The sequence below is a fragment of the Chlorocebus sabaeus genome, chromosome 21 (assembly GCF_047675955.1).
Source record: "Chlorocebus sabaeus isolate Y175 chromosome 21, mChlSab1.0.hap1, whole genome shotgun sequence".
In the NCBI taxonomy this organism is placed as follows: Eukaryota; Metazoa; Chordata; class Mammalia; order Primates; family Cercopithecidae; genus Chlorocebus; species Chlorocebus sabaeus.
In genome coordinates, this window is record NC_132924.1 from 94,232,982 (window position 1) to 94,258,359 (window position 25,378).

At 36.0% G+C, this 25,378-nt stretch overlaps 1 protein-coding gene and 1 non-coding gene across 10 annotated transcripts in view; one reads left to right on the forward strand and one right to left on the reverse strand.

Moving 5' to 3' along the window:
* Positions 1-25,378, forward strand: part of CPED1 (cadherin like and PC-esterase domain containing 1) — a 310,851-nt gene that overhangs the window by 185,358 nt on the left and 100,115 nt on the right. The window lies entirely within an intron of this gene.
* LOC119626370 (U6 spliceosomal RNA) lies at positions 19,474-19,580 on the reverse strand. Its single transcript, XR_005242540.1, has one exon. It is a non-coding gene; the product is annotated as a U6 spliceosomal RNA (small nuclear RNA).

Sequence of the window (25,378 nt, forward strand, 5' to 3'; positions counted from 1 at the left end):
AGTAGGACAGGCAGGTGTAAATTACTTAAGGAATTAGTCTAATACTAGCAGGAGTCTGGCCGTAGGGATAGGGTTAAAGAAATAACTCGAGAGTTTTATGTGCTAAAAACAATAGACGAACAATATCCCTCCCTCCTCCCTCTTGAGGAAAAAAAAAAAAAACTCTGGAAATAACTTGAATTGCATAGTTAGTTAAATAACTAATGGTAATAAGCCTCCTATAATTGAAATCAGGGAATATCCCTAAATAAATCACGAAGTTGCAACATTAATAGGGGTCCTTACTATTTATTTCTCACTATTTCCTTTCATTTCCTCTGGTTACTTTTTTTTTTTTTTTTAAACATGTTTTACAGGGAATCAATAGCTTTTAAATTATCACCTTTGTAATACTGAAAAAAAAGACACAGTTGGAATATTACATTTAGTTTTGGTTTGCACATTACTAAATACATATAAGCCAACTGGATGGAGTTCAGAGAATAGCAAGAAAAATTAAGAAGATGAAAGGATTGATTTATTAGCCATGATTAAAGGAGTCAAATATGTCCAAAGGGAAAGGTGAACGTCATGACAATAGCTCAAAAATATCCAAACGGTGTAAACTCCCCTGAAGAGGACCATTTTTAAATCTATATAACAGCAAGTATATCTTGCCAAACAGATTTTGTTTAGAAAGAAAATGCTACTTTATGCATTTACAGAGACAGTGGAAAGAGCTGCTCTAATGTAACTTATTGTATGCTTTCTCCTATTTTGAAAAGGACCAGGGCAATCTGCAATAAAATACAGGTTATTTATATTCTTTCTATCACAGAGATTTCTGCCATCCTTGGAAAGGAAGCATCTGTGATAATAGTGCTAGAAGTATGCCAAAGTATAGAATTGTTGATAGCTTTAAAGTAAATCTGTCATGCTCTGACTTATAGCTACTTAATTTTACTGCCTAGGAAGTAAGAGAAACCTGGCGGAAAAGGAGACTTGCTTCAAAGTAGCAAAGAATGGCAGTAGCTTACATTTTGGTATTTTGTTTGGTCTGTTGGTTTCTACACATTCTCATTCCTGGAAAGTACCACTGAGATTGAGATGCATTGGGACTACATTATTTCCTAGCCACTTCTTGTTTAGTAGTGTTTTCCTTGTGAGAGAGATGCAGGTTCCTTTCCCGTCTCTGTCACTTACTAGTTTTTGACATAAGAATAATAACATCTTACCTCCCTAACTTCAAGGATTCAGTGGTATATGTATGTGTTCGTGTGTGCAGTTGTCGAGCTCACAGAAAGTGTTTAGTTGATATTAGTTCTGTCTCCTTGCCTACTCACCATGTTTCTCTATCCAACTTTACAAGCTCTATTTAAGCCAATTTTGTACAAGTTCCTGATGTTGCCAATTTTTTATACTTTTCTTAAAAAGCACAAAATGTGGATTTTATGTGAAAATTCTCAATTAAAAAACACTTTTTAAAGGTTTAAGCCAAGCCAGAAAAAATGCATATATTGTGTACAAGCAAAACAAAATGCATATATTGCCCGTATATTTACCTAAAATGATTCTTTCTATAAAGAGTTACACACACATATAATAGTGCAATGGCTAGTTCCTTCTAAAGAGCAGTGAGGAGAAAGTGCTGTACTGCAGCTTGTCAATAGTCCTCTCTGAAGTGGTCTTTAAATTCTGCTTTATAATGTCATGACATGACATTTTCTAATAGGCTATGCTTCTTTCCCCCTTTTTCCTTCTACCCCAGCATCTATTGTGTTCTATACTTATGACCGGGGGTAAGGTTGTTATAGCATGAATGCAAGTAAGAAAATAAAGTCCATTTGATAATCTGGATTCTTCCCTACAGGAAAGGATTGTAGGAATTAATCCCTTATTGTCATCCCCAAGATATTACAGTTCTCTGATGGAGAACAGAAAGAAAAAGCAATGGGGAAGAAAAGGAGGTAGGTGTTAGGAAGTGTTCATGAGGAGGGGCTCTTGAATGCAGATCTTTTTGTCAGAAGAACCACAGAGAGGTTGAGGATCTAGTAGCAGAGAGGACCTCACCCTCATTTTTCAGCATGCAGCTTCTGAGGAGGAGGCAATGAACGAGCAACTGGTGAAAAGAGGAGAAATGACAGTGTGGAATATTGGGAAAACAGCATCGGAGACAATGCTGCTGAATGAAAAAGCATCTGAAAGTTGCCCATCCTGACTTCCTTGAGGAATGGGTGTTTAACTAGAAATTAAATTTCTTTTCAGAGAAAGAAAGTTATATTGTACACACCAAGTTTGTGGTCTTTGAAACTTACACCTATTATACACATGTGTATTTGTTGTTGTTGTTGTTGTTGTTATGGTGAAGGGCATTAACTTTGTGCCGTAATGTGGAGGTAAACAGGGAATGGGGGACAGCTTGATGAGAAAGATCCACTTCAAGTACCATTGACGATAAATCATATGAATCTTAAACATGGAGAAAAAAGTTGTGCAGACAGATGGTAAGGACTGCGCAAGATGTTACAGCCTACACCACAATGGCAAAGTACATGTGTCCCCAATCAAAAGTGGAGGAATGGAATGCCGGGAGTGACAGAACCAAAGCAGTCAGGCATGATAGAAACATTTCAACTTAGATGACTGAGGGTGAAGGGTGCCTCCAAAAATACACAGGGAAAGCAAGAAGAGCTGACCTTGTAGAGAATATGCGGATGTTCACAGGACAAGTTGAATTTTTAAGATACAGGTAGGTCATGTAGCAGAGCTGTCAGGCAACTAAATTGAAACCTGAAGGGGAATGTTGAGACTGGGGTTGGAGATGCAGGTGTCAATGGTATAAATGTGATAACTGAGTCTGTGAATCCAGGTGAGACTACCTAAAGAACAGGATGGAGCAAAGAGGTCCAAGGAGACAATCTATTTAGAAGGTAAGAGAAAGTTTGGAGCCAGCACATACAGCAGAAAAACAACGTCAGAGATATGGGAGGAGAACAAAGCTGTACCATGTGTTGGAAATCAAAAGTGAAAGATGTTTCAAAAAGTAGTGATCAGTGAAGTCAGACCCTGCAGGAAAATGATGGGGTATGGGTGTTTAAGACTATGAGCCAACCTGTTGGCCTAGTCAGTTAGAAGGTTAGAGACCTTAAGATGAACTATTCCCCTGGAATGGTGAGGGCAAACGATAGGCTGCAAGCCTAAGAAATTAATAGCTGTAGAATTAATAGCTGTGGATATAGATATACTGTGTAAGAAGTTTGGCACTGAATGAAATAGAGAGTGATGGCTGGAGTAAGTCAAGCAAAGCACGTCAGAAAGTATCCAACTTAACATAGACCTTTATATCCCAGTGTATATGTGTAATAAATTTAAAGGGTAGGGAGGATTATTCTGAAGATAAATTTATTCCCCAGACCTTGCTGAAGTACTATCACAATAGTGTGCAGCATGGAATGTTTCTGGTACTTTCCTCTAAACAGAAACAGAGGGTTTTTTTCATGTGTCTATATCTTTAAGCCTTTAATTATGAAAATCGGGTTATTTTGTTCATATCCTTATTTGATTTTCTATTGTTTAAATGAATTAAAATGTGTTCAAATGTTTAAGATTTAGGCTGAATAACAACTCAATGGTAATGACTCATAAACCCAACATAACAGTTTATAGTTAGTTTCTTAGTCAACATGTATTAAAGGTCATTGTTCTTTAGCCCTGTCACAAAGTAGTAAGGGAAGTAATACATTTTAATTAGCATAGCACAAAGACAAATAAATTATATTGCTTTGATAGTCTGAAGTTTTGTTAGTAAACATTTAACGTTTTAAATTATTCACAATGTATGATACCTTGCAGTTTTTTAAGGGAAAAAAATGAAACTAACAATGATTGCACTGTGTTCTGTGATACACACTGGTATCTAAATTTCACTTTTAAAGTATAAATCTCATTTACTGTTATGTTTTTCTGTTTATTGTATGACTTTCACAAATTACATGTCATTTGGCTATTCTCTCAATGAATGAGATTGCTTGGATTTTCAGAATCTTGGAATAGTATCACATGGTGGTCCAAAAGACCAGATGATATGTAGCTTTCTGCCTGACAAATTCCCAGCAGTTTTGCACTTGGGCAAATTGCAAGAGATGTGTGTGACGATTCTTAAACTGACTCATTGTGTTTTCATGTGAGTAGATTATCATCACACTGCAGGAGAAACAAGAGTTTTCAGCTGATGGTCTATTTTACCTTTCTCCTATTTTTTAAAGGGTAACACATAAATGAATTCCCCAGATTTTAGAAATGTATTTTTTTCTGGGAAAATATCAACAATGAAATAAAACTAGACTTTTAATGTGGTAGCTAATTTGATTTTCTTTAAAAAATTCTGAGGCTCTTTACTTAGTTTTTCTTCATTATATTTTGAAGCCAATGGAACAATAATATCCTGAAATAATTATTTTAATGCATCATGGAATTCATGACAAAATCTAGAATTACATGATACATTATCTGTACACTCTTGTCTCTAAGGTTCTCCCAGTGGGTCACACCTTGGCACACACTTTCTGTTCTTCTTTCACATACTATTATCCACCCGAGATTTTCAATGCTCCATGAATTTTTCTTTCCTACACAATGGAGAAATGAAGAGAGAACAGGAAGAGACTTAAATGTGCCCTTTATGATAGGAACAGAATATGATTTTTAGATGATCTACCTATAGGCTTTAAAATTAATACCTCATCTCCAATACTTCCAGTGTAGCCTGAGACGTGGAAGGTGGTTACTTTTAAAACTAACTAAAAGTAATGTTCTTAGTTACTTTTAAGACTAATGTAATGATTAGCTGGGATACGTCTTAGCATGCTCTGAAAGGATCAGATCAGGTTGGTCAGCCAGGGTTAAAACTGACTGTGTGACATTTGATTTGGGTTTTATTTCACCTCTAAATGGACTTGAGGCTTTTTTCACAAAATAACATTTTAAACTATAATTTTTCCATCATTTTCAAGAAATAGTCATCAGTAAGGGTTCTATTGTACTCAAGCAAGCTGTATGAGATGATGTGTGATGATTCTGAAATGGATTATTGTTTTTGTGTGAAAGATGATCATACTGCAAGAGAAACAATGGTGTTCAGCTGATGCTTGCTTTATATATTTGTAAAAGGTGAATGGTTTCCCCAGTTTGCTTGACATACAAGCATATTCTTCAGATAGTCTGTAAGGTTTACAAGTATTTCACTCACCATCTAACAATAAAGAATATTCCATGTAGAGGGAACAATACAAAAAATACCGTGTAACTTGAAGTTTCCAGTAACTGAAATTTTGAAATATTTACATATCAGTTGGTAAAGAATGACTGTCCCCAGGAAAATTAAATCATATTAGAATCTCAATTGTTTTTTGGATGGAATTAAAGATATTTGTTTGAAATACATTTCTCAAAAAATATTCTCTGTGATCTGTACATACATTATTGATTTTTAAAGATAACCATAAGATGTTTAAAAAATTTGTATATCAGCAAGATACCATAAAAAGTCCTCTTCAATTTTCTTTCTAAGGGATGTTCATCATCTCTTAACCAAATTGTCGGCTTGACTAATATTAAAAGTTTGCAAATACTGTTGCTTGCATGAATAGATTTCTAACATTTTAGTCAACCTTTAGTAAAATTGTTAAAACCTATATCATCCATAAAGTATGATAAAGGTTCAATTATTAAGCTCCTTTTACAAATAGGAAAAATAAAACACAGAGTGGTTGAGTGACTTTCCACAGATCACACACCTAGTTCCTGGCAAGGCTGGCTTATTTTTGTCAGATAACTCTAAGTCAAGGAATATTAGATGCATATTAATTGGGCATATTGTAGTCTCACAACTTTTAATATGGTTTTGAATTAGATATTCTTAGAGGAAGCTAGTACCTGGAAATTTAAAAGTTACATTTATTCCAAAATAAACCTGGGAAACTAGGGGGACATTTATGTCTATATCAGCTGTCACACAAGCTTACTTCCCTCATAAAACTTTTATGCCCCAGACCCTTCTAATATGTTGCATATTTCTGTTGTTTTAGACAATAAGAATCAATAAAAACCACTGTAAAAGCTATAGTAACATTAGAATATGTCAGCCCATGCTAAACACTTCAATTCAATGAGAGCTTTTTTTTTTCAGTTTTAATGATGCTACATTTCCCCCCACCCCCCAAAAGAAATACATATAAAATTCATAGAAATTGTGCCAGAAGAGTTAGTAGACTATGTTAAGGTATTTTGTACTGCATTAAAAACAGACCAGCTCTTAGCAAAATTAAAGAAATTCACTTAATAGAGACAGTAATTGGTAATAGTAGGAGTGACGTGGCATTTCAGCAACCAACCTTCCTTCCTTCCTTCCTCCCTCCCTCCCTCCCTCCCTCCCTCCCTCCCTTCCTTCCTTCCTTCCTTCCTTCCTTCCTTCCTTCCTTCCTTCCTTCCTTCCTTCCTTCCTTCCTTTCTTACCTTTATTTCCTTATTTCTTCCTTTCTTTCCTCTTTCTTTGCCTCCCTCTCTTCCTCCCTCCCTTTTTCTCTTCCTCCTATCCCCTTTTCATTTCTCCTTGTCATTATTTGTTCTGTGGTTATTGAGTGTCATTATGTTTCTAAGGATGAGACTTCTATTTCAACTGATGTTCAGTGTAGCTTGAAATGGCATGCCACAAAGGAATAGTGCTGGGCAGATTGTAAGTTCCATAGTCAGCTAACCAGTCTGGGCTTAGATTCTAGTCCTCCCTTTTCTATTGGGATTACTTTGGGCAAGTTACTTACCTTGTCTCTATGATGGAGATCATACTACCTACTTCACTGTGTTATTGTGAGCATTAATTAGACAAGACAAGCTTCCATGTAGCTTGAGGACCACTGTGCCTGGTACATGGAAGGTGTTTGAAATATTAGTTTCCTCCTTTTTTCCTCACTCCCCTTTATGCTAGCATTTTTTTTTTACTTCAAAAAACTTATTCCTATTCATTATCCTGAGTTCCTATCTTTGTCTTTTTCAAAGAAAAAAAAAAACTCAGTCTTTTTACAAAGCCTTGCAAAACTGTATGAATCATCCAAGAAATTGCAGTTATTAATAGTCAGATAATTCATAGTAATTATGTGCTGTAGAACCTACAAACTTTCCCCAAGTGCTGAGTGCTTATCTAAACTCTTTGAGCCTAGAAATCACTGGGCTTATGAAAACCCAATGGGCTTTATCCCTGAAGACATAAAGCTTCCATTCAGCATAGAAATTCTTTTTTTCAGAACTGTCACCAGGAAATAAAATGACATATGGCCATAAAAATTCTAAATTTTAAGTAATATTTGCCTCAAAGTTTTCAAAACATTTGAAATCTAGAGTTGGTGATAGTTGTCAGCCAGGAGATACTTGTTGAATACTAACTTGAACATAGGTTTGAGAACATAAAGGACCCTTGACCTCAAAGGTTTCCCAAGGAAAGGGAGGAGGACAGTACATACTCTCAGAAATTCCAGATGTCCACAGAGTATTTCAGAAGGCTAAGAGTCTTCTGTAAATTCCTCAAGGTACAGATTTTGTTTCCATGTTCTCTCACAGATCTAATAGACCAGGCAATAAGCAGTGGATAAGTGGATGAATAGTTATAGCAAACTGTTCAAATAAATGTTTAGATTATGTGAAACACCTCAGATGTTAGTGGGGACTGGATATGAATAGAAGAACATAATGATGTTTGTTTTCTATGTATTTTAATTTTCAGGATTTCAATTTTGCTTTCAATGCTGGTTTATAATATGAACTGAGAATAAAGCACAGAATTAGTTTAAGTTCTGGTAACTGAAATAGTATTAGAGTGTTGATGATTAAAGATTCATACAATTCACTTGGGGGTAGAGAACGACTGCTTTCCATACTTCTTTAAAAATTATTTCTTCACTTTGCAAGGTCGAGGCGGGCAGATTAGTTCAGGCCAGGAATTCAAGACCAGCCTGGCCGACATGGTGAAACCCTGTTTCTACTGAAAATACAAAAATTAGCCAGCCATGGTGGCACATGCCTGTAATCCCAGCTACTCAGGAGGCTGAAGCAGGAGAATTGCTTGAACCCAGGGGACGGGAGGTTGCAATGAGCCAAGATCGTGCCACTGCACTCTGGCCTGGGTGACAGAGCGAGACTCTGTCTCAAAAAAAAAAAAAAAAAAGTCTTTTCTGTGACTCTTTTCTTTCAAAAGGAAGGGAGCAGAACCACAGTTGTATTTTTTAATTGGATGTGGGAGTTTTGATGTAGCCATTTTTTCTACTATTTAAGTGATAGATTCCTCTAATAAAAAGGGGAAAAGAGTGTCTTAAGTCTGCTGAAAAATCTGAGGGCAAACCAACAGTTTTTGTGAACAGTTACAATAGCAATGTAGTTGAAATTTTTGTTTCATTTCATATACATGAGACATAAAAATATTGCTATTTTAATTTAACCCTAAAGCTGCTTTTAATTATTTCTGAGTTTCACCACACCTATCAAAAGCCATATAGTGTTTAATCTTTCTTGCTAAACTTTAGAAGGAACTCATTTTTCCTCTTAATAAATTTTGCATTATATTTCCTACAGAAAACCAGTGAGTGAATTTTCTGTTTCTTCCAACTTTAACAATATTAACGATAATTCTGTTTTCTGAGTTATACTCTGTGTACACTTCACAATTGCCTTAATCAAATTCTGGCAATAAAAATAGAGTAAGAACTGGAGGTGAATAACCAAAAAAAAAAAAATCATTGTAAAATAGATGCAGTAGAAGTGTGCTTAATTCTTACTGATGGAAAATTAATGAAAGAATAGTAGAATAAATAGGTTACTTTTGCTCTTTAAAACAATTAAGTTTCTTTAACAAGGTAAACTTGATCAAACCTAGAGAAGGGAACAATATTCACTATTGGATTGAGTATATACTTGAAAGCATAAAAATAATTGTTGCTATGTCTGGAACCATGTAATTCCTATGGTTAAGTGAAGAGTGAAGCAGGCACATAGAATTCTTTATGAAGAAACTAACCTCCCTCTTTTCTGTGGTTAAATCACACACTAGCTTGCAGCAAAACCTTTTAGACATGGACGCTGTTTATCATAAATGATCTCACAATGGGAGCAAGCAGAAATATGGTTCAGTACTATCCTATCACCACCCCTGAGACCCAAAGCAGAATCAAATTCTCTAGGTTAATAGCATCAGTTCTATGTGTGAAGAACAGTATAAGGTTCCTGGAAATTTTTAAGTGGCACAAACAAATATAAATGTTTACTAGACTGAAATTATAGCAAATGATGTATCTCTATACAGAGATGGTAAAAGATGGAAGAAACAGTCCACTCGCTCTTTGGTAAATATACCTATATATTTCATAAATGACTGTGACAAATAGCATAGAAAGACGTTCACTGTAGAATTATTTTAAAGTATCTATTTTTACCCCAAACAAGTTTAAATTTTAATTCTAAAATCTCTGTTAAATCACAGAGATAGGAAAAATAAATGTACAATATACAAAACTTGATGCCTATAAGGCATATTGTCATTTATGAAATATATAGGCGTATTTACTAAAGAGTAAGTGAGTGGACTGTTCCTTGCATCTTTTGCCATCTCTGAATAGAGATATGTCATTTGCTGTAATTTCAGTTTAGTGAACATTTATATTTGTCTGTGCCTATAAGGCATCAAAAATAGTTGTTTTATTAGTAATAATTAAGGACATAATTTTAAGCTGTGAAATCAATAAGTAATTCTGGAGGTTTTAGTATTAAGTGGATGGAGAAAGATAACGTTCAACATGCCAACTTTCTACCTTAATTCCCTATCTCTACAAAGCACTGTAATTCGAGAGTGCAAAACTCAGCAAGCAACTACACTTGGTGAACGTGGGCAAACTTTGCATCTACTGGGGGTTCTTAGGAATGAATTACTACTGCAGATATGAATCCAATGATCATAGTTTCCTAATGGATTTTTAGATCCACAGCATGCTGCTGCTAACTGCAATTCTATGCTTAAACAATCCATAGTCTCATTCCAGTGAGAAGAAAGGAAGCAATGTGCTGGGAAAATTTCGGTGGTCAGGTTGTAATCTGACATGGGCATTTTAAATGTTTTGCAAACAACTAATTAGTCATATATGATAACGTATTATTAAAGTATTGAGAATTACATCCAATAAACTGGATATAACACTATTGTAATAATTAATTTTTTTTTCTGCTGACCATTCTTCCACAAGGACATTAAAAAATGGACTAAAAAAAGTATTTAGTTTTATCTGCTTTCATTTGCTTCTTTTCCCAAAATTATTCTATATCCAAGACCTTGTTATTTATACTTTTGAGCAGATAGGCAGAAAAATTTGCAAATCTTATCCATACTTTTGTCACAGCCCTTTATTCCTTCTCTGTCTTTAGTAAAATATATTTCAAATTTTACTTCAATACTTGCAAATTACCTAAATATTGTGTGCATGGGAATTTATAGTAAGCTGCTTTCTCCATAACTTAAAAAATCTATTAAATAATTTTTGAATGATGTGTGTGAGACACTAGCACTTATCTGTTATTATAAAATGAATTCTGATAGCTCTATTTGTAATTCCTGATATTTTATGCATTTATGAAAAAGCTGTCCCGGGGCCAATATAATTTTTTAATTTCCTGGTGCCTAGAAAGCTGAACACCAGCATAATATATATTCCTTACAAGATTTCCACATATAGGACATTATACACACATCTACCAAAATTATCAAAATCAAATATCAAATGTTATAGATACCTGCAGTTTATTGAAGAAAGTCTTTTGTGAGACCCTAAAAAATAAAAAAACTATGCATCCTATAAATTTGCTTTAAATATTTTTATCTTAAGATTACCTTTAGCATGTCTAGTGGTTCTGGTTTCATCAGGCAATCAATAGCTGGATTTCTTACCCATATTTCAAGTTGGTTAAATTTATTTGGTCTTTTCTAGAGGAGAAAAAAATTATTGACACAGTTTCTCAAGAGGGTAAAAATCCGGGATATTTGTTTAAACATATATCCATTGTGCTGGGTCATTGTGCTTCAAAAGAGTCTGCACATTAGTGTGGTCTGCTCTGATACTTCCTGCTTCCCTGCAGCATAAGCTGTAAACTGGCCAAACCTGGGCCCACCCCTGGGCTCTGGAGCACATTCATTCATTCTAGATGCAATTTTCTAGGGTACAGTGGGTACCCACAAGGGTATAATGGTCATCAAAATAGACATGATTTTTCTCTCCTGCTCTTGTGGAGTTTCAAATGTATTTTATGATCTAGACATTAAATAAGGATCCAAAAATAATATAATAATTACAGATTATGCTAAGTGCTGTAAATGAAAAGAGCAGGCTGCTATAATGAACAATGGTAAGGAGCCCAGTAGGTCGGTAAGATTGTCAGAGGACATCTCACTGTGAAGGGTATATTTTAACCAAGAGGAAACCAGTTTTGAGAAAGGCTGAGGTAAGAAAATCCCAGGTATAGAAAACTGCTGGTTCAAAGGTTTGTGGCAAGGAAGAGCTTAGCACTTTTGAAAACAAAAACAAAACAGAAAGACCAGTGTGGTAAGTGTAGTTGAATAAGGGAGAGGTTGATATATGAAGAGGATGGACAGGTAGATGGGGGCAGATCACATGTGCTTTGTAGGTAATGGCAGGAGTGTTAGGTTTTGTGTTCATTGCATCTGAAGGCACCTCAGCCTCATAATCTCCAAAATTAAACGTGTGATCTTGTCTGCATCAAGCAGTTCAGCCAAGAGCAGTAAACACACAAGAGCAGGTGTGTTTGAAAGACTTTAGGTCTTTCAAACAGCGTTAATTTAATAGAGAAAATTACTTGCAAGTGATAGAAGAGTTAAGAAGCAAAACAAAGTATAGTTTTGCAACCCATAATTATAAAATCTCTACTAACCTGCAGGGACAAAGGGATGAGCTGGCTTTTCAGGCCTTGGTACCCTCTCACCCCATTTTACAATGTGGCCATAAAGTTGGGAAACATAGACTTTATTTTATTTTACAGATTATGCAACCAAACATATGCCTCTTGATATGACGCAATGAGGAAGTTCACAGGACTTCCTAAATAAATGTAATATTCACGTTTAGTCAGGCTCACAATTCAAACAAATCAATTGTTTAAAAACATAAACAATAAGTAATTTAAACACTGGATATTTGCTTCTATTAAGTCACTATTAATTTTTCTAAATTGGATTGGTATTTTGGTTATATAAACTGTCTTTTAAAAATATGTATCAAAGCATTTATAGATGAAATGATACAATATCTGGAAATGACTTTACAATAACCCAGTGAGAAGAAATCAGGGAGTAGAAGTTTAGATAAAATAAGATTGACCATATGTTGATAATTGTTGAATATGGAGGTTGAATCCAAATTTATTATTATTTTATTCTATGAGTACTTAGTACGTGTGTGTGTGTGTATATACATAGTACATGAGATGTTTTGATACAGGCCTGCAATGTGAAATAAGCACATAATGGAGAATGGGGTATCTAGCCCTTCAAGTATTTATCCTTTGAATCACACACAACAAAATTACACTATTTTAAAATGTACAATTCAGTTATTGTTTACTATAGTCACTGAATCTAAATTTAATCTATTTTTGTTTTGTTTGAACTTTTCTACAAATAAAACGTTAAAAATAAATACATTTGTGGGAATGAATGACACATCCTAGAGACAGATTGTGAGGAAAAAAACTAAAAGATTCCAAAACTGAGCCTTGAGGATCATAACATTTAGAGATGGGGAAAGGGGAGAATCAGAAAAGGAAACTTAAATGGAGGAGTAAGGACAAGAAAGAAAATCAGGAAAGTGTGGCATGGCAAAGCTGAGAAGGAATGGGAGTAGTGGTAAAATACGGGAATTTCTCTGAGAAATAGACTTAAGATGAGGACAGAAAAATCCTTCTCATCTCAAGTGATTGAGGCTCAGATACGCCATTATGTCATTGGCAAGAAGGTGTAAAGAGGAGAGAAGAGAAGACTAGGATTTGAGCTTGGGTGAGGGAGGTAATGCTCCTTGCACATGAGTATTTGACTCTGCCAGGTTTACTACTAAAGAAAGCTGAGGCAAAGACACAAGCCTGGGCAACAGTAACCTTGCTTCCCATTTGTCATCATCCCTTGTCTGATTATCTCAGGAGCTGCTAACAGAGTAGTGATTATGCCTTACATCATAGGATCTGGGCATTTCTGAGTCCTTCAGACATATTTTCACATAATGGTGTTCCATTCTACCTTTATTTCCAACATCTTCCTTGCTCCAAGATAACTCTCTTCATTTATGAAGATGAAGGATACTTTGAAGCCAGTATGAAAAAGTCCTGTAAAATCAATGAAGGCGTATTAATCCATTGTCACACTGCTACAAAGAACTACCTGAAACTAGGTAATCTATGAAGAAAAGAAGTTTAATTGACTGACAGTGCTGCAGGCTGTACAGGAAACACAGCTGGAAAGCCTAAATGTACTTACAATCATGGCGGAAGGAGAAGGGGAAGCAAGCACATCTTCACGTGGCAACAGGGTGAGAAAGAGCGAAGGAGGAAGTGCCACACATCAGTTCTCATGAGAACCCACTATCATGAGAGCAGCAAGGGGGAAATCCACCCCCATGATTCACTCCTTTCCCACCAGGTCCCTCCCTCAACCTTGAGTATTACAATTCAACATGAGATTTGGGTGGGGACACAGAGCCAAGCCATATCAGGTTTGTCAGAAAACTTAATTTAACCATGATGCCTCTCAATTTAAGAAAAATAAAGAGTTTGCCCATAGGTGATTTTTAAAGTCATCACAATTTTTGGAAAAGAAATGACAGTGATTTTAGCCATACTCTTATTCTACTTTCTTAAGAGGTTTTTTTAAATATATAATTTGTATTTATTGCCTACTTTATCATCTTAACTCTGTATCAATTTAGCAAATGGATATATTTATTTATTCATTCCACAGATATAAATACTTGCAACAAGTATTTACTGAGTGCCTACTGAGTGTCAGGTATTATTATAGACACCAGGCAACAACAGTGAACAAGAACTCGGCAGCAAACAAAAAAAGACAAAAATCTCTGCTTTTGTGAAATTTACGTTAGGGTTGAAGAAACAGTTAAATAATTTTAACAAGTAAATATACAATATGCCACATAATGATAAGTGCTCTGAAAAAAGTCAAACAAGATAAAAAGACAGAGAATGAGAAGGGGCACTATTGTAATAGTGGTGAGAGAAGCCCATTTGATGAGGTGGCATTTGTGCAGAGACCTGAATGAAGTGAGTAGGGAAGCCTTTTAGCTATCTGATACAAGCACATCCTAGGCAGAGCAACAGTGAGTGCAAAAGCCCTGGGGTGGGCACACGCTGGTGATTTGAAAAACAGTGAGTAGAGCGGGCATTGTGACTCTGGCAAATAGTGAGATAGAGAGTAGAGAAAAAAAACAATGAGATGGATGCAGAAAGCTTGGGCAATGGAGACAGATCATGAAACACCTTGCAAACTATGCTAAAGACTCGATTTTAGGCCAGGCACAGTGGCTCACGCTTGTAATCCCAGCACTTTGGGAGGCCAAAGCGGGCAGATCACAAGGTCAGGAGTTTGAGACCAGCCTGATCAATATGGTGAAACCCTGTCTCTAGTAAAATAAAAATTAGCTGGGCGTGGTGGCGTGTGTCTGTAGTCTCAGCTACTCAGGAAGCTGAGACAGAAGAATTGCTTGAACCTGGTGAGAGGAGGTTGCAGTGAGCCGAGATAGTGCCACTGTACTCCAGCCTGGGCAACAGAGCGAGACTCTATCTGAAAAAAAAAAAAAAAAGGACTAGATTTTATTGGACAGGGGTCGGGGGGATTGGGTGATTTTGAGAACAGGCATGGTATTATCCGATTTAGTATTATCCGATTTATGTCTGAATATTTTAAGCTGGATAAGACCAAGCTTTTCTCACTTCCAGACCTATGTGTTCCAGACACTAAACTGCCCCTTATGCCAAATATTATTTTCAGGAACTAATTTCAATTCTGACTGTAGTAAAATTAGAGAGGCAATGTTTTCCTAGACTCAGGAAAACTAGAAAATAAATAAATAAATAATTTTAAGAAAATACTTTTCTTTTATCTACTTTTATTTTCCAGTATCAGAGAAACATATATCCTTTTTTTGACCATCAAAAACTTCTCTTTCAAATAATGCAGCCTCTCAAACTCTGAAGAAATGAAACCAGCTCTGGATTATTCTACCACATTTAGCAAACATATAAAATCTGAAACCTGAATGTGATGACAGGATTTTATTAAATCCTAGTGAAGTCATCTAAGTTAAGTTACAAATTATTTTACAAAAGTCACACACACAAATCAGATTTTCCCCATCCCACAGTCAGTGCTGAGTTTTAAAGCCTGTCTGGCCAGTCTTGGCTGTTATATTATTGTTCCTTTAGCCTATAAATGCCAAGGTTACTTGGAGGTAAAGGCCATGTGGTTATAGCAAAATAGAGAATTAATGGAATGAGGAAAATGTTCCAAAATATTAAAGGATAGGTGCTCGGGGGGAAAAAAGTAAAAGAACTGTTTGATTCATGCTTTTTGCCACCTCTTAGAATATAAACCGCAATCCAAACTCTTCAAAAAACACCGAGCATAGAAAAAGACAACGTTTTTAGAGTTTAACAAATAGTTTGCAGATTTATAGGGAAATTCATGACCTGGTGAGCAAAGGATACCATAAGTCTACACCCTGCAGTCTGCAATTAAGCGTATTAGAGAAGACTTCCTGGAGGAAGTGACATCTGAGATGATTTTGAAGGACCAGTACAAGGCAGGCTGCGGAGAAGAATATTATTTTTGCTAGGGAGGCCTTTGAATTAAAACTTGGGGTTCTTTCTGTGGCCACTGAAATAAGAATGTGACAGCACAATTATGTACAATCTGCGTTCATTTTTCCTTCTCTCCATCACTTCTCCAGATCCTTCTGGGGTGGTGGAATGCCTGTGGCTTTCGTACTAGCGTGGCAAAACAGAAAAGTTCTAATTCACTTAAATTTGGGTGGTTATTGGTTGCATGCCTCTGTGGTTCTTTTTCGTAATTTTGGGTCCAAAACTCTGATCAAAATGTATTTTTAATTGGTGAGCTCATCACAGAAATTGAGAAAGATGGTAGAAAGAAAAAGAGGAAATGCTATTATTTGAACAATTCAGTTTTTGAACTTTCCTTCAACATTATTTCCCTGGCTTACCAACAAACTGGCACTACAGTTAAGTCCACAATAAATATTTCATTTTAATCAGAGTGTTGTTTGATCTCTTGTCTAGATGGCAGCAAACCAGAACACTTCCTTGACAATAAGTGATATAAGTAGACCTTACAAATACATTGAAAATATCTTGTGCAGTGATCCCATTTCTGGCTTTATGAGTAAATTGGAGACCCAAAGTGGAAAGTAATGAAATTGGAGAGGGGAAATCTGTGAAGCTTTGACATTATATTTGAATCTGCAACTATTAACTACTATGTTCACTGGCTATTTCCTAAATACAATTGGCTCTTTCTTGGGTCATCTTATTCTTTCACCATTTCCTCTCATCCTTTCCTACAAGGCATGTGTGCATATAGAGTTTGAGTATACCTAATCTGAAAATCCAATATCTGAACTGCTCCAAAATTCAAAACTTTTTGAGTACTGACATGAGGTTCAAAAGAACACTCACTGGAACATTTTGGAGTTCAGATTCTTGGATTAGGGCTGTTCAGCTGGTAAATATTTACTGCAAATATTCCAAAATCTAAAAGCATCTGCAGCCCAAAACACTGTGGTTCCAAATACTTTGGAATAAATATACAATCTATAAGATGGATGATATGCATGACTGTACATGCTGGTTTGTGTCTGTGCTCTCTAGAATCAAGCAGGACATCCCTCGAGTACCAGAGCTAATGTTAAGTTGTTCTTTGTACCCAACACATAGCTTAATATGATGAACAAAATGTTTGGCACATTATGTTCAAACTTGAATAACTACAGGTCAGGCTTTGAGGGGTAAAGCAGACCAATAGTTATTTAGAAGTCAAGCGAATATACAAAGAACAAAAGGATAGAGAGAATTTTTGGAAAAAACTATCTTTTATTCATTTATGCACTTGAATACAAAACACATACTGTAAAATAAATAAAAATATTCATGCCCGATGGCAAAGAGAAGACTCTTATATCAAAATTTTAAGACAAACAAAATAGATATGATTTTTATGTTTTCTGCTGAGGAGAAGCAGAGCACTTTCCCACTGATTTTCTGACAATTTGTCATCAGGCTGAACCATGTATTTTCTGGGAACTTGATCAAGTAAAATCATTCTGGGACACCAAAGTGCTTTCAAAACCTAGATCAGGTTTCCTTTTGGATCAGGCATCTGACCAAGAGCATATAGAACTCTTAAGATGGATTAATTTTTACTCTGTTCTTCTGATCTGTTTCATTTATCATGTAATAAGTTGACAAAGGGACTGAAATACACAGAGACATGGAATTTTGGGGTTACCCAGAAAAACCTCCGCTGACTCAGTCAAATTTGTGGTTTATATTTTAGCCATTGCTATGGTTAATTTCTGTTTGTTTTTACAATGCATATGAACAAATGTTTGATGAAAAAATTAAAAGAGAAGAAACCAAAAGTGAAATGTGAGCACTGTTAGACTGGCCAACATTTATTAAAGATACCAAGCTAAATGACGGAAAATGTGAACAATCTGGGTTACTTTAGTTGAAAAAATAAACCATTTATAGTACCCTAATACCTTTTAGGCTTGTTTAGTAGATATAAAAGCTTTTCTTTCTTTTGTGTCAAAGTTCCTATTGGGTTGCTGCAACTAATAAAATCAAAATCACATTAATTCAATTTCTCCTTTAATTGCTTCTTCGCATGGATTATCTGAAAATTTCAGCAATGACGTGGTATTCTCCAAGATTCTAAAGAGTGGGCCAGAAGCAAATGAAGGGCGAAGGAAAAGTACGAAAATGAGGGAAGTTGTCATTTCTGAGCAACTACTATGTGTTAGTAGGTGCATAGCCTTTCAATAACCCCACTATGTAAGCATTGTTAACTCTACAGAGAAGGAACTTAAAGTTTTAAAAGGCTAGTAACTTGCCCAGGGTTAGTGGTAGTTAAGATTTAATCCTACTTCTGATTTATGTCAAATTTCTACTGCTTCATATCTCCTGTAAAACTCAGGTACAAGATTAAGACATGCCCGATAGAAAATCTCAGAAATAAATTGGAAGTATTTTCCTATATGTATATAATGAAGTAAGAGTTAGAAATTAACATCTGTGGACTTCATTTATCTGTACAGTCATGGCCTCTATTAACATGGATGAGCAAGCACTGGCCCCCACGCCCCTGTCTCTGTAAATCTATATATACAGGGAGAGATGTGCTCTGTTGCCCAGGCTATAGTGCAGTGGTCTACCTCAGCTTACTGCAACCTCTGCCTCCTGGGTCCTGCTTCAACCTCCCAAGTAGCTGGGACTACAGGTGCCTGCCACCATGCCCAGCTAATTTTTGTATTTGTTTTGGTAGAGACAGGGTTTCACCATATTGGCCAGGCTGGTCTCAAACTCCTGATCTCAAGTGATCCACCTGCCTTGGCCTCCCAAAGTGCTGGAATTACTGGCGCAGCCACCATACTCGGCCTATAATATATTTTGAAATGATAGCAGTAAAAAGTGTTCATGGCACTACCTGGATAATGGTGATTAAATATAATTTAATTAACATGGACCAAACTATAGATTTATTTTACCATTTTTTCAGGTGATTGAAGCAGAGCATATATGATCTCAACATATCAAGACTGTAACTGAGGATTATTTCATTTACCAGGTGTATGGTTGGGGGTTTTGGTTTTCTGTTAAATCTGTCAAGCTTTTAAGCTCAGTACGTCTCATTGCTTATTTAAAAATGTAATATGATGTGAAGGACAGAAATGAATTCAAATGTGTGTACTGGGACTTTCTAATGTCTCATAAAGTAGGTTTTTAATTTTTATAAATTCATTAGAGAGAAGTAATATGATCTGTTTTTAAAAACATCCCAGAGCTTGCAGTGAGCTGAGATCCGGCCACTGCACTCCAGCCCAGGCTACAGAGCAAGACTCCGTCTCAAAAAAAAAAAAAAAAAAAAAAAAAAAAAAAAAAAAAAAAAAATCCCTTACTCTCTTTAGTTGTTTGGGTTTTGTTTTTCTGTTTTGAGACAGGGTCTCGCTCCATTGCCCAGGATGAAGTGCAGTGGTTCTTTCACCATTCACTGCGGCCTCAGCCTTCAGGGCTCAGGTGATCCTCTTGCCTCAGCCTCCTGAGAAGCTGGGACTACAGGCTTGTTCCACCATGCCAGGCTAAATTTTCTGTTTTAAAAATTTGGAACGCTTCATGAATTTGCATGTCATCCTTACACAGGGGCCGTGTTAATCTTCTCTGTATCATTCCAATTTTAGTATAAGTGTTGGTGAAGCGAGCACCACTAGTTTTTGATATTATGATTTTCTTGATTAGTATACTACAATGTATAAAGTACCATACTAAAGTCTCCTGTTTTGTTTACTAGTCTATTAATTCTTTCAAAAGAGGAGATACAAATAGAAACATGTAAGAGCTCAGACCTTTAAGAGACATGATAAAATATCTACACAGATATCTATAACATTAACCCAGGAAATCTTTGTGTAGAGTTAACAGCTTGATTTTGAAAAAACATAAGATAATTTAAAAATATTTTGCTTTATTCTTTCCATGGTTTAATTACTATCATTTTAAATCACCTTTCATTATACAAAAACACATATTGAAACAAAGAACTGCTCATTTTCTAGTGATTACAGATACATCGACATAGATAATATTGATAATTCTAGCAAAAATTTAATTTTAGAAATCTGATCATTTTAAGTCAAATGAGAAGTACATCTAAAACACTATGCTAGGTTGAGAATATGAAGTACTGCTTTAAATGTTTGCTCTGGAACCAAATGTAGAAAAGTTTAGACGAGTCACGGACCAATCATTACTGAATTCACCTCAAGGATATTTTCAGTCTTCTCTACTTGGTAATAACCACTAAGGGAATAGGGAAATTTCCACACATATGTAAGAAATGTGAAGGACTTCGAGATAGATATGCATTTTGAAGAAAACATTTATCTTCAGTGTAAAAAATTCAATAAACATAAGTTAATTTTTCTTTCCAAAACACTACTTGCTACTTCTCCCTGGTGTCTTGACTTCTAACAAAACCTCAAAGTCGGTTGGTGTTTGGTCTGAATGTGTATTTCTATGAGTGTGCTGTAAATTGGCCTTGGAGAAATAGGGGTTTTCTTGAGTCCAGGAAGCCTTGTTGTGTTGTTTGGCTGTTACTTGGTGCCTTGACTATAACACATGAAGGGACTATGTGGCTTAGGTTGCCGCTTTCCTAGAAGGCAGGGGGAGATGGTGTTTAGTGGGTCTGCTGCTTGAGTAGGCCAAAGAAAACCTTGTTGTAAGTAGCGCCTCAGGGTGGAATACATTCTTTGCCAAGCATGTCATTCAGTTTCAGAAATAATTTAGCTGCTTTGGGATGTGGAGAGCAGGAAGGAATTTTGCTATTGGCTGCTGGAATAGTCCTGGTGAATAAAATGGTGGGGAGAAGATTGCTGAGAACGATCTGTTGCTAGGAGCTGGGGGGAGTTGAAACTTCAGTCTGCTCAGTTGGCACTAGCTGTATGCAGTCTGTTGCGGGCCCTGTGAGAAAGCTACCTGCAGGCTGCTACTCTGTAAGCAGACAGCCTCCATTGTACCTTCTGACTGCTCTCAACTGTCAGGCAAATGCTTAATCAGCAGCTTTTGAAAAAGAGCATGATTAATAAACCCATAAAACTCTCTTCTCTGATTAAAGCCACAACTGTGTGGCAAAATCTATTAGAGCTTAGTTAGAGACCATTATAGTAGAGAAAATAAATTATTAAAGGGCAGATTTGTAGGCACTCTAGGAAAACAGATTTGGCTGGACTTAGTCCCGTCTCCCAGCTGTGAGAATTAAATAGGAGTCTGGGGACATGTAAAATTTAGTGCAGGACGTAGTTATAAGACAGCAGGGAAAATGCTATGACTGAAAGGCAGCAGCTCTCTATGAAATGCACGTTGATTTTCAAAGGCTGAAGAGTGTTTCTTCAGTTCCCCATGCTACTGTACGCTGATAGAGAATAGATGAGACCGAATTTTAGATCACACTAAAGTATCTCTTTTTTTCAGCTTTATTTTTAAACCTTTTCCCACAAGTCTAGCTCATTAGAGCAAAAGAACTTTAATGAGATAATGGGCATAAAGTCAATCTGGAAAGTTGAAAAAAACACCATTTGGTTGTCATTACTGGACTGAACTCAATTTTTGTTTTGTATATTTTTATTACAGTTAAGGATATCAAATATAAATGTTGATCAATGTTTACTTCTCCAGAATTGCCCACTAAAATAGTGCATTTTCATAAAGTAGCTAATCCACAAGTTTCCAGTTAGTAGAGCTTTGTTTTTACTTTAGTTATTCCTTAAAAATAATCCTTTTTTTTTTTTTTTAGACAGTACCCAATAAGTCCTGGTACTATTAGGAGAGCATTCCTAAAGCAGGTTTTAAAAGTAATAGCAGATTAGTGCATTGACTCTCATTTTGAAATGTATTACTTTATGCTCATTTACTTACTGCTTTACTCTATAAACGTTTGTTGATCATGAGCAATACATGAGATCACATGAAAGTACCGCCAGGGATACAAAAATAACAATAGTACCACTAATACCTTTACTGTGACTGATGCTATGGATAACACCGAATTACTTACAAAGGGCAAACTATGCATCAAGCACTGTTCTCAACGCTTTACAGAAACTCATTTATTCCCCACAACAACCTTTAGAAGTAAGTCCTATGATTATCCTTTACATACTTGAGGAAACTAAGGCACAGGGAGGTTAAGTAATTCCCCATGTTAAACAGCTAGTAATGGGCAAAGCTAGGATTTGATTCACACAGAATAATTGCTACAGTTGAGTGTGTGTATATGGGTGTGTTTTGTGTGTGTGTGTGTGCGCGTATGTGCTTAATAGAGGTAACAGTAGAAGAATGCTTAGAAAAATGCTGGGGGCAGAGGCCGTAGAATTCTAGCTATTGAGAGAGCCATGGAACTGACTTGAACCATGAACTTTGAGTAGGATCTGGATGTGCAGAGATGGAAGCTGAGCCTGGCAGCACAAGAGTAGCAAAGCAAGCCGTCCAAATCCCCTAATCTGTGGAGTATACAAAGTTGATTATGGATGGTAAGGTCAAGCTAGTAGATGAAACCAAATTGTAAACCTAAGAATCAGACTAGGAAGTGTGACTTTTGTTTAATGCCAATGGTAATTCATTGATTTTTTTTTTTTTTTTTTTTTTTTTTTTTTTTTTTTTTTACTATTGGGGAGATATGTTCAGAAATATGTTTCAAAGTTTAAGTCTAATAACAATGTGTGGTTAGATTGCAATAGAGAAAGACTGACATGTGTTTAGAATAAGATTACAATAAAAAGTCAGAAAATAGTATTGAGGTAGCAGTTATTATGCAAAAGACAAGGTGGTGTCAGCAGTTTATTGTTTAGGAAAAAATCACTCAGTACCTTATACCTTGGCATTTATAAACTAGACAATCTCAAAACATGTTATTGAACCAAACTGACAAAATAAGAAGGCTTTATTATTCAAATACAAGCTTCTGAGTGTCATGAGTACACACCTTTTTTGATGCTTTTTTATAGCTTCTTAGATAAAGGCTCATTTTTGATAGTTACATTCGGTATGGTTTCTTGGGCACATGCTATGCTTCTGTGTGAAAGATGAGTAAATCAGATCCATTTTCGTTGTAGTTTTCCCCAGATGGCAAGTGTGAGTGGAGCAAGCACACTTTTGCCTGACTGGAAGCATCTGCAGTTTATTTGCTATGGTGTTGCTCCCTAATTTTTTTTTTTCCCCTGACTCATGCTTAACAGAGTGCTGCCCAGTCCTGCTTATTTTCTTCTCACTGCAACGTTCATATCAGCTGCCATTGGGGTTGTCTTCTTATTACTCTCTGAAATTCACTGTGCCAGAGCCTTCTCTGCAGCTCATATGAAATACAGCTAACTCAAAGCCCTTCATGTAGCTGTAGATCCAGGTGGTTACAAGATACCACGTGCTGGCATAATGATATCACAGATATGGCATGACTTATCAAGGCATGTGATTTTATTTTAAGTTTCATTCCTATCAGTAACTGAATACACAGTCTCTATCAGTTATTTCTGAGCCTGTTACATGGATCTTCAAACCTGGGAAGATTCCTCTGAAGCAAATGTGATAATAGTAGGGATTTTAACTTCTGCTTTTTTCCCCTGCCCACAGAGGGGTAGTATTTTAGGTCATGAGAAACAATGATGATGCCTTTGGCAAATTAAATTCAATGCCAGGGAATAACTCTACAGTCTATAAGTGCCAAAAACTATTGAAATTCACAGAAATGGCATCGGAATGATTGCTTCGAAATAGGAATTACAAGTGCATTTTAGCATTTGTAATTGCAGAGCTAAGAAGAACATAACAAGAGGTCTTAGACCGTCAGTAGAAGCGCAGCATTGCCAGGTGTAGTTCTCTATGATTTATAGGCTGAAGTAGTGAATGGACAGTAGGAACAGTCCACAGATGGGGTATAATAATGAATAAGAGTGTGAACACCTTGGAGAATAAGATTCAACTCACTGGCTTTCCCAACCGTAATAATTCAGTCAACAATGTTGAAAATATTTTCACTGGGTGTATGATCTTTCTGTGTGCTACAGAAAAATACAAATATAGGTCCGAGCATGGTGGCTCACACCTGTAATCCCAGCACTTTGGGAGGCTGAGGTGAGAGGATCACGAGGTCAAGAGATTTAGACCGTCCTGGCCAGCATGGTGAAACCTGTCTCTATTAAGAATACAAAATTAGCTGAGCGTGGTGGTGCGTGCCTGTAGTCCCAGCTACTTGGGAGGCTGAGGTGAGAGAATCGCTTGAACCTGGGAGGTGGAGGTTGCATCACGCCACTGCACTTCAGCCTGGCAACAGAGCAAGACTTCATCTCAAAAAAAAAAAAAAAAAAAAAAAAAAAAAAAAGGAAGAAGAAAAATAAAAGTACAAATATAGAAAAAAGTTTCTATTTTCTAAGGCAGTGTCAGCCAGTGGAAAGATAATGTGAACCACATATGTAATTTTAAATTTTCCAGTAGCCACATTTTTTAAAAAAGTAAAAAGAAAGAGGTAAAGTTAATTTAAATAATGTTATTGGACCAAATATATCCAAAATATTATCTTTCAAGATATAATCAATATAAAAATTACTAGTGAGATAGTGCATATTCTTTTTTTATTTTGTCTTCTGAACCTGGTGTGTATTGTACAGTTACAGTGCATCTTGTCTGAGACTGGCTGTGTTTCAAGCGCTCAGTAGTCACATGTGGTTCATTACTACTATATTGGGTGGCACAATTCTAGGCATTTAAAAAGCCAGCTGGTATGAAAGGTTTTATATGATGATAAAGGTGCATCCATGTAAGATTTTCATAATATTATCATATTCCTCATTTAATGAATTAATTAGGGCAATGTTTCCAAGAGTGTGGCCAGAGAAACATCACTTTTCCTATAAAGTATTATGTAAAAAGTGGTGTGCAAGGAAATAAGATCAGAGACTTCTGGGTTAGCCCTAGAACTTAAAGTACAATAAAAGAAAATAATAATCATCATAGTAATTTTCATTTTTATTTTTATTTAGTGTTTTCCTTAATTTTTTTTTTAAAAGGGAATTTTTCTTCAGCCTCTCTGCTGATGAAAACCTCAGGTGTGTTGATGCATATGCGGACTTCCAAGAGGAGAATGTGTATACATTTTCTATTCTCAATTGGTCGTGAAATTGTTTTTGCATAGAGCATCTCTTGGGCCTAGTGTTACAAGGAATATACTGTGGAAAATGCTGATTTAAGCCTCAAATAAGTGATGTAGGAATTTGGAAATAGGAAAAAGGCAAAATAGAGAGGTCCTGGGAGCCTTGTTTGGAATGCGGGTGTACCTTCAGTTAATTCTTCTCAAGTGTGTACAGCAGAATTTATTACAATATTTGGCTTGCTCTGCACTTGGCTGTCTCCCCACAAATTTTTAAGTTTTTTATTAAAAAGTCTTATTTACATTTTTATCCCACATTGGACCAGGCACAACTATCAGTAAATATTTGTTGAATTGAATGAAACA